The sequence below is a fragment of the Balaenoptera borealis genome, assembly GCF_965194805.1.
Source record: "Balaenoptera borealis genome assembly, chromosome: 3".
In the NCBI taxonomy this organism is placed as follows: domain Eukaryota; kingdom Metazoa; phylum Chordata; class Mammalia; order Artiodactyla; family Balaenopteridae; genus Balaenoptera; species Balaenoptera borealis.
Window position 1 is genome coordinate 87,205,840 of NC_138866.1, and position 15,803 is coordinate 87,221,642.

Consider the following 15,803-nt stretch of genomic DNA (forward strand, 5'->3'; position numbering starts at 1 on the left):
GTGGCTGTCCGTCCTGCTTAGCTTAGCCATGGCGGCCTGGGCCAGGCAGGCTCTCGGCCCCTGGCTTTAAGATTCCCAGCCCCTCCCCTGCTCCCCTGTTAAAGGGCCAGCATCCCCAACCACTGCATCCTGGTAGAAATGTCAGAACACAAACTCATGAGAAAGAAAACCCTTGAAAGGGCAAGAGAATTAAAGTGCATTTTTATCCATCCATGGTTGTGAGTACAGTTTATTGGGATCGCTATTTGGGAGCAGATATTTAAAAAGAGGATCCCTGTTTTCCACACCCTTAATAGGAATTTTGTGAGGTTCTGTTCTCTTCAATCCCTAAGCTTTGCTCCATTAAATTGGATAGGAAATCCCTGGGTAGATCTTGAGGCAATTACTGAGCAGCCAAATTCTCAGTGCTTCAGGGCAGGGTGCTTGTGGATCCCTAAGGTCCACCTGGTGATGCTTGCCCTTCACCGTGTCCTTGAGTCCGCTTGAGCTTGAGTCTACTAAGCATTCCTACTGACGAGGGACTCCTGTGAATATAGAAGCCAGATCTTCGAGGTAAAAACACTTTTGCATGAGTTACACAGATAATCCCACATCTTCTTGGCTGCTGTAAATGAAAACTGGTTCAGAAGCTCAGGACTAAAAAGAAAAGGAAACAACAACAAAAACAAGCACCTCAGGACTGCTGGTAGCAAAACCTGAGACCCATCTGCGCCTCATCTAGCCCCTCAGCGATTCTGGGTTCTGTGCCCACATCCTGTGTTCAGCTGAAGCACACAGGCTTTACAGAACTTCTGAATAAAACTAAAAATGAAGCTAATTCTCTACATTAAAAATGCAAGTTAGGGCCCTATTGTCATGGTTATAGGGCCATGATTCTTGGTGCCTCTAAAGAAAAATATTCTTTTCAAAAGTTTTGCTGTAGGTAGAACCATATGGGTGAGGGAAAAAATTTAAATAGCTTGAAAGTTATTGAAATTATTTTCAAATATCTAATTGGGTTCAGGCCTTTTTGGTAATGCTATTCAGCTGTTTCTCTCAATAACTCCCTAATCATTTACCCTGGTATTATTATCAAAAGGGCCAAATGGTGGGCTTCCCTGGTGGCACAGTGGTTAAGAATCTGTCTGTCAATGCAGGAGACACGGGTTCGAGCTCTGGTCTGGGAAGATCCCACATGCCACAGAGCAACTAAGCCTGTGCGCCACAACTACTGAGCCTGCGCTTTAGAGCCTGCGAGCCACAACTACTGTGCCCGTGTGCTACAGCTACTGAAGCCTGCATGCCTAGAGCCCGTGCTCTGCAACAAGAGAAGCCACCGCAGTGAGAAGCCTGCGGCACCACAAAGTAGAGTAGCCCCCGCTCGCCACAACTAGAGAAAGCCTGCGCGCAGCAAAGAAGACCCAACACAGCCAAAAATAAAAATAAATTAATAAATTAATTTTTTTTAAAAGGGCCAAATGGTGACTTTCAGGGTTCCGGAAGTGATTTATCGGGTTGTTATAGAGACCAGGTGTTGGGGGAGATTCAGTTGCTGTATGCAGAACTTCATTTTGAAGGTACTTCCTTGTACCAACTAGTACCAGAGCAGGTGGACTAGGGGTAGTCTGCAAGATTACAGCCCTCTCTTGGCTGTCTGAAGTTTCACTTGGGACCTAGAGCCTTTTGTAAAAGTCCCCTCCCCTTTTGAAGTCTTATATGTCTACTGATCCTTTAGATTTTCTAGCTTTCTGCCATAGTTTGTGCTAAGTTTAAGCCAAGCCTGTGCTAGCCTTGAGGCATAGGCAGTGAATGATGTAATGCTAGCCATGGACTCTTAGAACTTCCCATAATAGAATAAGAAGTACAGACAGCTTAACAGGACTTTTGGATCAGACAAAACATATATTAGAACTGTATAGCACAGGGAACTATATGCAGTATCCTGTGATAAACCATAATGGAAAAGAATATAAAAAATGTGTGTGTGTGTGTGTGTGTGTGTGTATATATATATATACATACAGAACTGAATCACTTTGCTGTTCAGAAGAAATTAACACAACATTATAAATCAACTATAGTTCAATTTAAAAAAAAGATACATTACAAAGGTTGGGACTTCCCTGGTGGCACAGTGGGTAAGACTCTGTGCTCCCAATGCAGGGGGCCTGGGTTCAATCCCTGGTCAGGGAACTAGATCCCACATGCATGCCGCAACTGAGAGTTCACATGCTAAAACTAAGGAGCCTGAATGCCACAATTAAGGAGCCAGCGAGCCGCAACTGAGCCTGTTTGCCACAACTAAGATCCCACACAACTAACTAACTAAATAAATATTAAAAAAAGGAAATGTTTACATTTGCTGAATAAAACACCTAAGGACTGCTCCACTTTTTTTTTTTTTTTTAAGGTTTGCATTTTTTTTTTAAAATTTATTTATTTATGGTTGCGTTGGGTCTTCGTTTCTGTGTGAGGGCTTTCTCTAGTTGCGGTAAGTGGGGGCCACTCTTCATCGCAGTGCGCGGGCCTCTCACTATCGCGGCCTCTCTTGCTGCAGAGCACAGGCTCCAGACGCGCAGGCTCAGTAATTATGGCTCACGGGCCCAGTAGCTCCGCGGCATGTGGGATCTTCCCAGACCAGGGCTCGAACCCGTGTCCCCTGCATTGGCAGGCAGACTCTCAACCACTGCGCCACCAGGGAAGCCCTCCACTTTTATGGGGAGATTTTTAATCCGTTATTTCAGTTCCTTTAATGGTTGTCAGTCCATTCTGGTTTTCAATTTCTTCTTGAAGCTGTCTTGTTCAATTATATATCTTCTAGGAATTTGTCCATTCCTTGTAAGTTTTCAAATTTATTGACATAAAGTCGTTCATAGTATAAGAGTATCTTCCAAATCCATGCTATACCTGTACTTTGTCCCCCTTTTAACTTCTAACATTATTTATATATTATCCCCTCCTTTTTTCTTCTTTCCAGAGTCTACATGTTTTATTAGTCTTTTCAAAACATCACACATAAGTCAGGGTTTCTGCAGGGAAAAATAGGACACTGAAATTGGATAATTTTAATAAAATTAAATTTATTAAGATATAGAATTTTAATAAAAGGATATTTATAAATGTATAGAAAGAATATAGTGCAATCATAAGGAATAGTACAGTCCCCTGGGACTAGTAACAGTTGGTAGTAACCACTTTAGGCAAGAGAATGGAGTGGTTACCAGAACCTGGAGACAGAGAAAGCTGCCTGGCTGGCAGATAACTTCAACATCTGCATCCAGTGGGCTCCAGTGTGGCAGCCCTCTCCTAAACAATATCCCTTCTCTTTGAGATCTGGGATCCTCTCTCTCCTCTTGCCTCGTGAGGCCTCAGTGTGGTAAAGGCTCTCCACTCTTGCTAGGCCCTGGGGGCTTCACTATTCTTTATGCATTTCCCTTAACCGTGCTCACAGCTTGGTAAATATTCCCTTCCCCAAACTCTCCTCAGTTACCCCACTTGAATGTGCTGTTTGCTTCCTGTCAGGACCCTGACTGACACCATCTCCATCACCAGCTTGCTGAGCCATTCTTTCCTTGTTCTTGTTCAGCTTCCTCTCCCATCTGTCAATCATCAGGGATTCTAAAACAAAACCATTGGCCTCAGGGCCCCTACACAATCTCATCTCTTGACTCTCAGCAGTCAACCTCGCCCCTTGTGTTAATGAGAAAATAGAGGCCATTTGGGCTGATCTACTTAAATTTATACTTGAAGGAAATGCATACGCACCACAGGCCTCCTCACCTCATTCTGCCTGGTGGGGTGTCCCTCCTCCTTTCTAAGTCCAGCCTCTCTTCTGGGATTCTGTGCACTCCAGACACTGCAGGCCTGCTTCTCTCCTCTGTGTATTCAGCCTCTCCATCTGCCTTCATTCTTCTTCTTCTTTTTTTTTTTAAGTTTTATTTTTATTTATTTATTTTATTTGTTTATTATTTTTGGCTGCGCTGCGTTGGGTCTTCGTTGCAGCGCGCGAGCTTTCTCCAGTTGCGGCGGGCGAGGGCTACTCTTCGTTGTGGTGTGTGGGCTTCTCATCTCTGTTGCTTCTTTTGTTGCGAAGCACGGGCTCTAGGCGCGCGGGCTTCAGTAGTTGTGGCACGTGGGCTCAGTAGTTGTGGCTCGCGGGCTCTAGAGCGCAGGCTCAGTAGCTGTGGTGCATGGGTTTAGTTGCTCTGCGGCATGTGGGCTCTTCCTGGACCAGGGCTCGAACCCATGTCCCCTGCTTTGGCAGGTGGATTCTTGACCACTGCACCACCAGGGAAGCCCTCCTTCATTCTTCTTATAGGAAAGCACAGAAATATCAGGACGTGTTCATTCATAGAAACAAAGTTACTTTCTCGTTTTTGTTTCTTATGTTAACTGCCCCTTATCGGGCTCCTATTCAACAAACCAAGCTTCTCCATTTCCTCAGCTCACATCATTCCTTCAGCCATTGCTCTCTGGCTTCTGACTCCATCATATTGGGGGCCCTAGGGGATGGATGAACTTAATCCCACACGCCCCTCAACCCTCTCTATGGACAATTCACAATTTTTCAACTTTATGTTAGTACTCTGCAAACACACCATCAAGACAAGTCCCCTACCCTCATTTCTACCCATATGCCACCCCTAAACACTTCTCGGGTTAAAAAAAATAAACCTGGAACTATCATTACCCATCACTCCTCAGAAACTATTCTCAATACTATTCTGAATCACCAGTGATTTCTTAACTAAGTGCAAAAGACGTATTTCAGTCCTTACCTCAGCGGAAGTCTCTATAGCATGTGACACTGTCCTCTTTACATCTCTATTCTCCCACAGCTTTCTGACACTTCAGTCTCCTGGTTCTTGACTTCTTGGGTCACCTCTCATTGGCCCCTTTCCTGCTCTGCTCATCTTCTTCCCATCCTTCAAATATCCCCTTCCTCAAGCCTCTTCCCTTTCCCCTCTGTGTCAAATATTCTTAATCAGAGGGTCCCCTGAAATTGTATAGATGTTTGTGTGATTTTTAACATGTGCATTTTTCTGGAGAGACAGTCCAGACCTTTCATCACATTCTCAAAGAGATCAAGAATCCCTCTAAAGGTTAAGTCCTCTGTAACTTGGTATCTCTGGGCAACCTCATCTACTCACATTTTCCTACCAGCCACACTCTGATGATTTCCAAGTCCTTTTGACAGATCTGACACCTCCCAACTTAAAGCATCTCAGTGGTTTTCATCTCCCGTCCTTTACGTAAGGCATTAGACTCTCTACAGTTGCACCCTGACTGCCTCTCCAGCCTCCTGTTTTCAAGTTCCCTGATCTCGAGTTTGTGTTTCAGAAATAGTGAACTGCTTTTAGTTGTGTGGGAAGAGTGGGACTCCAATGGAGCCCTCTCTAATTATCACTCTGCACCAGGATGTCTCTCCCTACCCTGGGGACCCCTCACCCTTGGTCTGGGAGTTATATTTAATTGTTATTAAAGAAGCTACCTGTATATCTTAGCAGGTAATATGCTGTTCACTATGTCACATCAGCAAAATGAATTTGTGAAGGAAGAGTTATTTTAATTGGAAAGCGATTTCAGACGCTTGATTGAATTGTCTTATACTAATATTCTAAATATTCAAATGGAGAACAACTCAGCTCAGGCCTTATCTCCTCCAGGAAGCCTTCTCAGACACCCTCCTCCCTTCCAGGTTGGATGAGGTGCCCTTATGTGCGCTCTTTGGCCCTTACAGTTTTTTCTTCATTGTACCTACCACACTGAGTTGTAATTCTGCTTCTGTATTTGCCACTTCCAGTTGAGAACAGAGATGTGTCTTCTCCATCTTTGTGCCTCCAGCACTTAACACAATATCTACAACAGAGTAGGTTCTCAGTAAATGTTAAATGAGCTGAACTTAAATGAAAAATAATGGTCCTTCCCTGCAAAGACTTCTTCAGATGGGGTTTCTTGCCTGTCCCCTGGATGTGCCCTACTCTGGCCCACTGTCCACATTGCTCCCAAGAAATGTAATTCTATGAAAACAAACCTCATGATACCTAAGCCAGAAATCATAAAAGAAAAGACATACAGATTTGACTGTTAGCCTTCCATACTGAAGACATATTTATGCCAAAGTAAATTCTTATGGAGCAAAGTTTTACATATTAAAAAAAAATTAAACCTCAAAAATATACAAAGAAAATAGTGTAAACATTTTTTTTTAAATGTGGAGTGAGTAGAGAAGGCTCTTCTAACCATGACCCCAAACCATAAGCCATGAAGGGTGACTGATAAATTTGCCTACATAAAAATGTCCAGCTTCTGAGTGTCAAAAAATAAAGCCATAAACAAAGAGCCATAAACAAAGTCAAAAGAACTTTATTTTGATCTGGTAATCTTATACTTACCTTTAAAAATTATTTAAAAGAAATTTTAGATGAAGATTCTCTGTAATGTTTCTGAATTTTGAGGACTCAGAAAAAGAGATATTTATGTTAGACCCAGATCCTTTTATCCATATTTCCTTCACAACTGCTGGTAATCAATATTATCCTATCAGCACCCATGTCAAAATTAACATAACACTGTTGATGAATAATATAAAAATAAGATAGCTATTTTCTCTCACATTTACTTTTAAAGTCTTATCCTTAATTATGTGCTGAATATCTTGTAACAGAACATTGCATCCTGTGGAAACTGAGAAATCTTTTACCATGTTCTCACTTCTTCAAAAGGAAAATTCGTCCTAATTTAAATAAATATGACTGTATTTTTAATTAATTATCGAAATATGTCTTAATCCATTTGAGCCACTATAACCAAATACCAGAGACTGGGTAGCTTATAAACAACAGAAACTTATTTCTCACAGTTCTGGGAGGCTAGTAGTTCAAAATCAAGGTGCCAGCAGATTTGGTGTCTGGTGAGAACCCACTTTCTGGTTCACAGATGGTGCCTTCTCACCGTATCCACACATGGTAAGAGGGACGGGCAAGGGAACTCTCTGGGGTTTCTTTTATAAGAGTACTGATCCGATTCATGAGGGCTCCAGCCTCATGACATAACCACCTCCCAGAGGCCCCCTCCTCCTAATACCATCACCTTGGGGGATAGGATTTCAACATATGAATTTGGGGGGGGACACAGATATTTAGTCCAAAGCCATGACCTTTGAGGAATATAGGCTAAGGATATAAAACTACTATTTTTTAACCGATATTTTATGTTGAATTACAATATTTGGTTATAAAAATCTCAAAAATGATATTGTTTCCCAAAACTATGCTTCTATTTACATTATAGGACAGGTGCATATGTAGACAGAGAAAAGTTGAGACTTTGTTTTCCAAATCTATATTCAATCTATAATCAGGTAATTCAATTTCTGTGATTAATCTGTAATTGTCACATTTATAAAGAAACTCCTGGTTAAGAGAAACTTTTAAAAAGAGACTGTTTGGTGCTGCATTTAGTCTCAATGTTTGTTTGTTTGTTTGTTTATTTATTAAAAATTTTACTTTCTTCATTTCAATGTTCATTCATTTTATTTTTTTTTAATATTTATTTATTTGGTTGCGCTCGGTCTTAATTGCAGCAGGTGGGCTCCTTAGTTGTGGCATGCAAACTCTTAGTTGCAGCATGCATGTGGGATCTAGTTCCCTGACTAGGGATCGAACCCAGGCCCCCTGCATTGGGAGTGTGAAGACTTATCCATTGTGTCACCAGGGAAGTCTCAAGGTTCATTCATTTAAATCACCTATAATATTTGGAAAATTTTTTCACCTTAGGAAAGTGCAGTTTAGGGTTTCATTGAATTATACCTAAGCTCTAAAATATTTCTGTTACACAAAATTGAATGAATTACAATTGAATAAATAAGATTACATAGACAAAAGTGAAGATTTTCCTTTCACATTTAAATTATATTTGTTTTACATGTAAGACTGTCTGAAAACAAGTTGGAAGAGACTATTAAGGACAGTGACAGTGACAGTTTATTGCATTTTTCAGCATCTTTTTTTTTTTCATGTTAAATAGGAGTACTAAGTTCAACTTTTCTGCTTACTTTCAAAAAGATGGATTAGCGTAAAACCTGAATGGCTGACACTACTACCATGACCATTAAATTGTTCATGGATCAGAACTCAACTCTATCAAAGTTGCTTCCTTGTAAATTTTGATCATGAGCTTTAAATGCTCTAAGCAGAATATGGATATGACTATATTTGCCTAACCCTGATTTGATGCTGAAGATGGTTCCAGGATGTCTTTTGGTTTCATATCCAATTCATCTGTGCCTATAATATATTTCCTCCTATGCTTGGTCCTGTTCCCCCATATTATCCAGGATTAATTCAGAGGAAGTCACCTTTCAGAAATGGTGCTGAATGTATAGTCACCAACCTTAGTGTCCACCATGTGTACTCTACCTGATTTTCTCTGTTCAAAAACTGAGGTTTTCATTCCTGGAGAGGCATGATGAAAATCAATATCTTTTCCTGCTTTATCTGAAACGTGGTAGTTGATTTCCACTGAGGTGAAAGTCACTGTACAGAAGAGCTGAGGCTAGCTCAGGAGCAGGCTGGTTCTTGTCACCCATCCTGCTGGAAGAGGTGGACTCATTCAAGTTGGCTGAGAACCTCCAGATAGCGGTGTCAATCGTCCTCAGAGCTGGGAGCATGGTCGGAGAACGGGAGAGATCCAGGTTGGGCTGCAATCACTTTCTGAACACTTGTGGGCCTCTGTGTCCTCAGTACCCTCTTCCTCCTAGTGTTTTATTTTGAAAATCTTCAGTCTGACAAAAAGTTGAGAGGATAATAAAATTAACTTCTGTGTATCCTTTACTTAGCAGTTGATAACATTTTGCTTAGCAATATTCTTTATTTTTTTATTTTTTAAAATTAATTAATTTATTTATTTTTGGCTGTATGGGTCTTCATTGCAGCCCGCAGGCTTTCTCTAGTTGCGCGGAGCAGGGGCTACTCTTTCTTGCGGTGTGCGGGCTTTTCATTGAGGTAGCTTCTCTTGTTGCAGAGCACGGGCTTCAGTAGTTGGGACATGCAGGTTCAGGAGTTGTGGCTCGTGGGCTCTAGAGCGCAGGCTCAGTAGTTGTGGCACACGGCCTTAGTTGCTCCGCGGCATGTGGGATCTTCCCGGACCAGGACGCGAACCCGTGTTCCTTGCATTGGCAGGCGGATTCTTAACCACTGCGCCACCAGGGAAGTCCCGCAATAGTCTTTAAATAAACTCCTTCTCTGCTACATCAGGCAGTGTCTGTCCCTAGTGATCAGGGACTTTGGCTGACAGACTATGAACAGGAAATTCACAGGAGAAAAACAAATAACAAGTAAACATATAAAACATCTTAAACATTTCCTCCTTGAGAAAATAATTTCCCCAGATGAGCCCAGTGCCCAGCACCTAGCAAGGTGACAGTAAATGTTTGTAGAACCTGAATGATTGCTGTGAACACTGAGGCCTGATGGATAGGTTGGGGCCAGGCTAAGAAGAAAGAAGCCAAAGCTTTGCGGCAACTTTGTCCTGGGGACTAGAGGGCTCCTCTTCTTACTCTCCTTCCCTGTTCAGCACTGGCAACGGCAGGTAGAGCAGGAGTGGTTTGGCCCACTGGGTGCGTGCTGTCAGAGAAATAGTCCAGAAATGGCAGGGCCAGCTGGGCCCACATCACTGGGGATGACCCAGCTCAGTCGGGGCAGGGTAGGAGGGGGAGGACCAAGGCTCCTGACCAAGCCAGGCTACAGCAAAACTCCTCCCCCCTCAGCTGTTGAGCTGATGATAGCCCTCCCTCACACGAGAGTACCCAAAATGCGCTGTGTGGCCAGATCTGGTTAACCGACAGGTAAAGACATTGAAAAGGCAAATATTTACACTGAGCTAGGCTCCTGGCAACCAAGGCCCAAACCTGTATGATTCTGGAGCAGTACGAATGGGGTTTGTTTCTTTTTTTTCATGCTGCTGTTATACATTACCACAAACCTGATGGCTTAAAACAACACAATTTATCATCCTACAGTTCTGTAAGTCAGAAGTCCAACACAAGTCTCCTGGGCTTAACATTAAGGCAGGGCTGCTTTCCTTTCTGCAGACTATGGGACATTCCATGTCCTTACCTTTCCCACCTTCTAGAAGTTGCCTACATTCCTTGACTCATGGTCCCTTCTTCATCTGCAAAACCAGCATGCTGCATCTCTCTGATCATACTTCTGTAGTCACATCTCCCTCTGACCACAGTCAGGAAAGTTCTCTGCGGTTTTTTTTTTTTTGCCACTCAGCGAGGCATGCAGGATCCTAGTTCCCCGACCATGGATCAAACTGGTGCCCCCTGCAGTGGAAGCTCAGAGTCCTAACCACTGGACCATCAGGGAATTCCCTATAGTTTTTTGATTGTTCCAGTTTTCTATCATATGCATATATAGGGAAGCCCCAAAGTTCTCTGCTGTTAAGTCCTATGTGGTTATACTGGGCTGACCCCAATCATTTCTGATAATCTCCCCATCTCAAGGTCCCTAACCTTAATCACACCTGCAAAGCCCTTTATGCCATGTAAGGTAACATATTCACAGGCTCCAGGAATTAGGCTATGAACATCTTCTTTTGGGGGGAGGGGGGGAGGCATTAGTCTCCCTACCACAAGGTATGGTAAGGAAAAATGTATAATATTGTTAATGATAAGTAGGCAGCTCTGTACATAACGACATGGATAGTATCGATGATATATTATGAAATGGAAATAAGCAAGTTCAGTAAGTATTTATAGAATGATCCAAATTTTGTGGAATCTCCCTTGCCCCCAATAAATGCTGAATGAATTCTCTCTGAGCCGCACCCCACCGTTCATAGCCTGGCTTCGTCGGGGAGATGGTGGAGCCCACCTCACCCACTCAACCCTCAAGGCACTGGTTTCTTCACAGTCCTCTTTTAGGAGAAGAGTTTAGAAAGGTCCAAGACACCAGAGAGTAGAGAGAAAAGGATCTGATGCAGGTTCAACATAGCAGGGGACAGCCAGAAAAGACCACACACTGTAATTGGCCAGAGGCAAGTGTCAGCCAAGCAATGTGGAAAGTGAGAAGGTGAGGCTTACAGGAATTTGCCAAAAAGGAAAAAGGGCATTTGAAGGAGAGTCTTCATTTTTAATAGTGCTGAATAGAATCCAAGGCAGGATAGAAAGTCCAAGCAGGAATTCTGCAGTTTTAAGTAGGTTCTGAGATGCAGACCCAAGGACCTATGAGAGGAAAACACCCATGAAAGGAAGCTGTGCCAGTAACTTAGTCACTGGGCGTAGCATTCCCCAGGGACGGTGCCCAATCCTTGGCTCCTGGGATTGTCCTGTTGTCCCCACAGTGTCAGGGGGTCTTGGCTTCAGCATTTCCCTAACCCTCTCTCCATCCAAGCTGAGGACCAATGCTACCTCTAACCCCCTTCATGCTTTTAGTGGGCACTGAGTTCTTAACACATAATAATAGCAGTCTCTGTAGTTATAATTTTAAAATTCCTCACCTTCCAAACTATATACAATATATATCCACGAAGGGATAGGCACCAAAGCTTAACAATGTTTCCAGAGGAGAGGACAGTGAGACGGGAAGAGACACAGGAGGGCAACTTTCACTTTCACTCAGTAGACCTCTGACTGTATTTTTGCAACAGACATACATTCATGTATCAGAATTGTAATTAAAAATAAAAAGTGCTTGAAACACTGTGGTTACTACTGTTTATAGTTCTGTACTGCTTGATTTATTTTATACCAGGTCTGTATGATTTTCCCAATTAAATCACCCTGGCAACTGGAAGAGCGTGGTGGTTACACGCAAGCCTGTGAGGCAGAGATTCCTCACCAACGAGATACTTCACCTGTCTCAACTTTAGGCTTCCCACATACTCTCTCTCAATTAGTGAAAACAGTACTTGACTTCCTGGGATCTTGTGAGGTTTTTCCCTCCTTTGTATGGCGTCTGACTTCGTAACTATCAGGAAACAAAACAGCTCCCCTCTGTGTCCCATTTGCTTTGGGTCTGTCGCCTGTTATGTAACAGCACAAATCTGAGAATTCAGTCGGCATGAACACCTTAGGTGGCTGCTAATAAATTAATTATTGGGCTGATTTGAACTCTAGATTGGATTCTCCTGGTTGGCAGTCTGGCATCTTCTGATTTATCCTTACAGTATTTCCATTTGCCACAAAGCCTGCACTCAACTGACATTGGCTGTATTCAATGGAATTTAACACAGAAGACTGAGGATTTCCAGCCCCAAAACAGATCTAACCAGGATTGACTTTTTTGTTAATTCTATTTTTCTAATTGAAGTATAGTTGATTTACAGCACTGTGCCAATCTCTGCTGCACAGCAAAGTGACTCAGTTATACACATAGAGACATGCTTTCAGGATGGACTTCTGAGCAGGCAACCACCTTCAAACTCATTAAATTAAACCATTTAACGATAGTTCTCTCTGGGTTGGAGGGTCACTATGGTTTTAATTTTCCTCTGTATAGTTTTTCTTATTTTTAATTTATTTTTAGTTTTTAAAAAAATTTATTTATTTATTTGTATCGGTCATGCTGCACAGCTTGTGGGATCTTAGTTCCCCAACCAGGGATCAAACCCCGGGGCCCCTGCAGTGGAAGCTTGGAGTCCTAACCACTGGACCATCAGGGAATTCCCTATAGTTTTTTGATTGTTCCAGTTTTCTATCACATGCATATATTATTTTTGTGGGCAAAAACAAATGTGAGTTAAATAAAAACTACCATACATTGTGTTACTTGTTCCTGCTTCTCTGCACCTTCTCATATACTTTTTTTTTAAATACATGGCTTTAAATTTATTTATTTATTTATTTATTTAGGCTGTGGTGGGTCTTCGCTTCTGTGCGAGGGCATTCTCCAGTTGCGGCGAGCGGGGGCCACTCTTCATCGTGGTGCGCGGGCCCCTCCCGTTGCGGAGCACAGGCTCCAGACGCGCAGGCTCAGCAGTTGTGGCTCACGGGCCTAGCCGCTCTGCGGCATGTGGGATCTTCCCGGACCGGGGCACAAACCCGTGTCCCTTACATTAGCAGGCAGACTCTTAACCACTGCGCCACCAGGGAAGCCCCCTCATATACTTTTAATCCTTGCCCTGATCCAAGCCACCCAATGAACCGTTTCCCGTGAACCCCTTCTCAGAAGTGGTTGTCAGGTGGACATTATGAGGTCTTTCAAATCACATGGACCAGCATTGGAATCATAGCTCAGAGCTAACGTGGACAAGCATCTTAATTCTCTGAAACTGTCTCTTTATCTGTAAAAGAAAGTAAGACCTACCTTCTGGATTGTTGAGTAGTTTGGGGCAGCGGCTTCACAAACTTTAATGTGTATACGAATCACCTGGGATGTTGTTAAAATGCAGGCTAGGATGGGCCCGAGTGTCTCCATTTCTAAGAGCTCCTAGGTGTTGCTGATGTTGTGATGCATGTACCACACTTTGATTAGTGACATAACATTTGAAAGAGCCCAGGCACAAATGTCCTACAGGTGCTTGTTCTTCTCCTTCCAGGGGGCCTGGATTTTCTGGCCGTTTGATGAGTTCACCTCAGAAAAGTGCTGACTGAGATCCACTGAGGTGCAACCCAACTCATTTGAGCTTTAACTTATTCCTATTTTCTCCCCACTTCAATATCCTTCTTTTTCTTTCTGTTCAAGGACGTCATTCTTCCTTGGCCTAACAAAGATACAGGTACCTGTGCTTTTAGGTTTTTTTGTTTTTTTGATTTGTTTTTGGCCGCACCACGCGGCCTGTAGAACTTCCCTGCCCAGGGATTGAACCCATGCCCACTGCACTGGAAGCACGGAGTCTTATTAGGTTATTTCTTTTTAAAAGGAGCTTTACTGAGGTATAATTGATGTATGATAAATTACACTTAAAGTATACACTTTAATAAGTTCTACTACATGTACACACTTGAGAAACCATCATCATGCTCAAGATAATGGATCAAGTGTCCTTAGCCTCCTGATGCTCCCTCCACCCTCTGGAAACCAACCATCTGCTTCTGTTACATAGATTAGTCTGCTTTTTCTAGAGTTTTAAATAAAAAGAATCATACAGCACGTACTCTTTATTGTCTTGCTTTTTTCCTTCAGCCTCATTATTTCATCCATTAATCTGTGTACCAATAGTTCATGCCTTGTTTATTGCTGATAGTATTCCATTGTATGCCTGTTGATGGAAGTTTGGATTGTTTCCAATTTCTGGCTGTTACCAATAAAGCTGCTTTGAACAGTTTTGTACAAGTCCTCATCATGAAAATACACTTTCATTTTCTCTTGGGTAAATACCTAGAGTGAGTGGTTGGGTCATATGGCCAGCATATGTTTAACTTTCTTAAAAACTGTGAAACTGTCTTCCAAAGTAGTTGTACCATTTTCCATTCCCAGCAAGAGTGTATGAAATTCCAGTTCTTCCACATTCAGAAAATATTTACTATTATGAATAACATTTATTGTAAAAAAATTTTTTAGAAAAGTCATTAGGCCAAAAAAATAAAAAATTCCATCTTTCATTCCACTAATGGAAGATAACACTGTTAAAAGTCCATGTTTGTACATTTCCAGAAGTCTGCCCTCCTAGGCAGTGGTCTCCTTTTTAAAAAAAAAAAAAACTGAAAACATATAATTTTCTCTGTCTTCACTGTTTTTTTTAAAAAGTGTTTTTAAAACTGGTTTTCCAAGTGAATAGATCAGATTCTATCTTTTAAGAATTTTTAGTACTCCAGTATTTGTCTGTGATGTGGTAAACAAGGAATACAGAGGTGACCACTAGCCCCGTCTCTTCCTATACTCCCAAGGCAGTAGAAAAGAATTCAACACTGACATTCCAGGCGTTAAGACCCTTAAATGAGTTAACAACAAACAAACAAACAAAAGGGAGGGGCAGGGCTTCCCTGGTGGTGCAGTGATTGAGAGTCTGCCTGCCAATGCAGGGGACACGGGTTCGAGCCCTGGTCTGGGAAGATCCCACATGCCGCGGAGCAACTAAGCCCGTGCGCCACAACTACTGAGCCTGCGCGTCTGGAGCCTGTGCTCCGCAACAGGAGAGGCCGCGATAGCGAGAGGGCCGCGCACCGCGATGAAGAGTGGCTCCCGCTTGCCGCAACTAGAGAAAGCCCTCGCACAGAAACGAAGACCCAACACAGCCATAAATAAATAAATAAATAAAAGTGAAATTCTTTAAAAAAAAAAAAAAAAAAAGGGAGGGGCAGGAGTGTCTTTACTCATCACTTTATGACTAACAATTATTCTTTCATTTCGACAGAGTTATAGAGAGCTGGTAGAAAAAATAGGTAACTAGCATCAATAATCATAGTACACTTCTTAATCATTACTGAACACTCCCTCTGTGCTCCCTGGGGCTCTCTCTGTGCATTATCTCCTTTCATTAGGTCTGCGGAGAGTATCCTACTTTTTCTAGTTTAGACACAACCACCACAGTAGGGATAGTTGAAACGTCTAAAAACATGTAAAAGAAATCCAGATGACATTTGTTGTGCTCTTTGGGGAAGCACCACCCAACTCCCTTCAACTGCAAACTAGGGTGATTTCCAAGATCTCTGCCCCTCCCCGCCCCCATGGTTCACTCCCTCTTCTGAGTGTTCCACTCAGAAAAGATCCCTGGACTCAGCCACCAGGTGATGTCAGCATCTTTTTATGGTATCTCTGGAGTGGAGGTTTCCTTAAGGAGTCTAACACTGACACGGTCTTAGAGTCAGTAGGCCTAACTTCTTTGGCTGGGCCCACAGCAGATGCAAGCCAAATTCTCACTAAAATTGTCCAGTC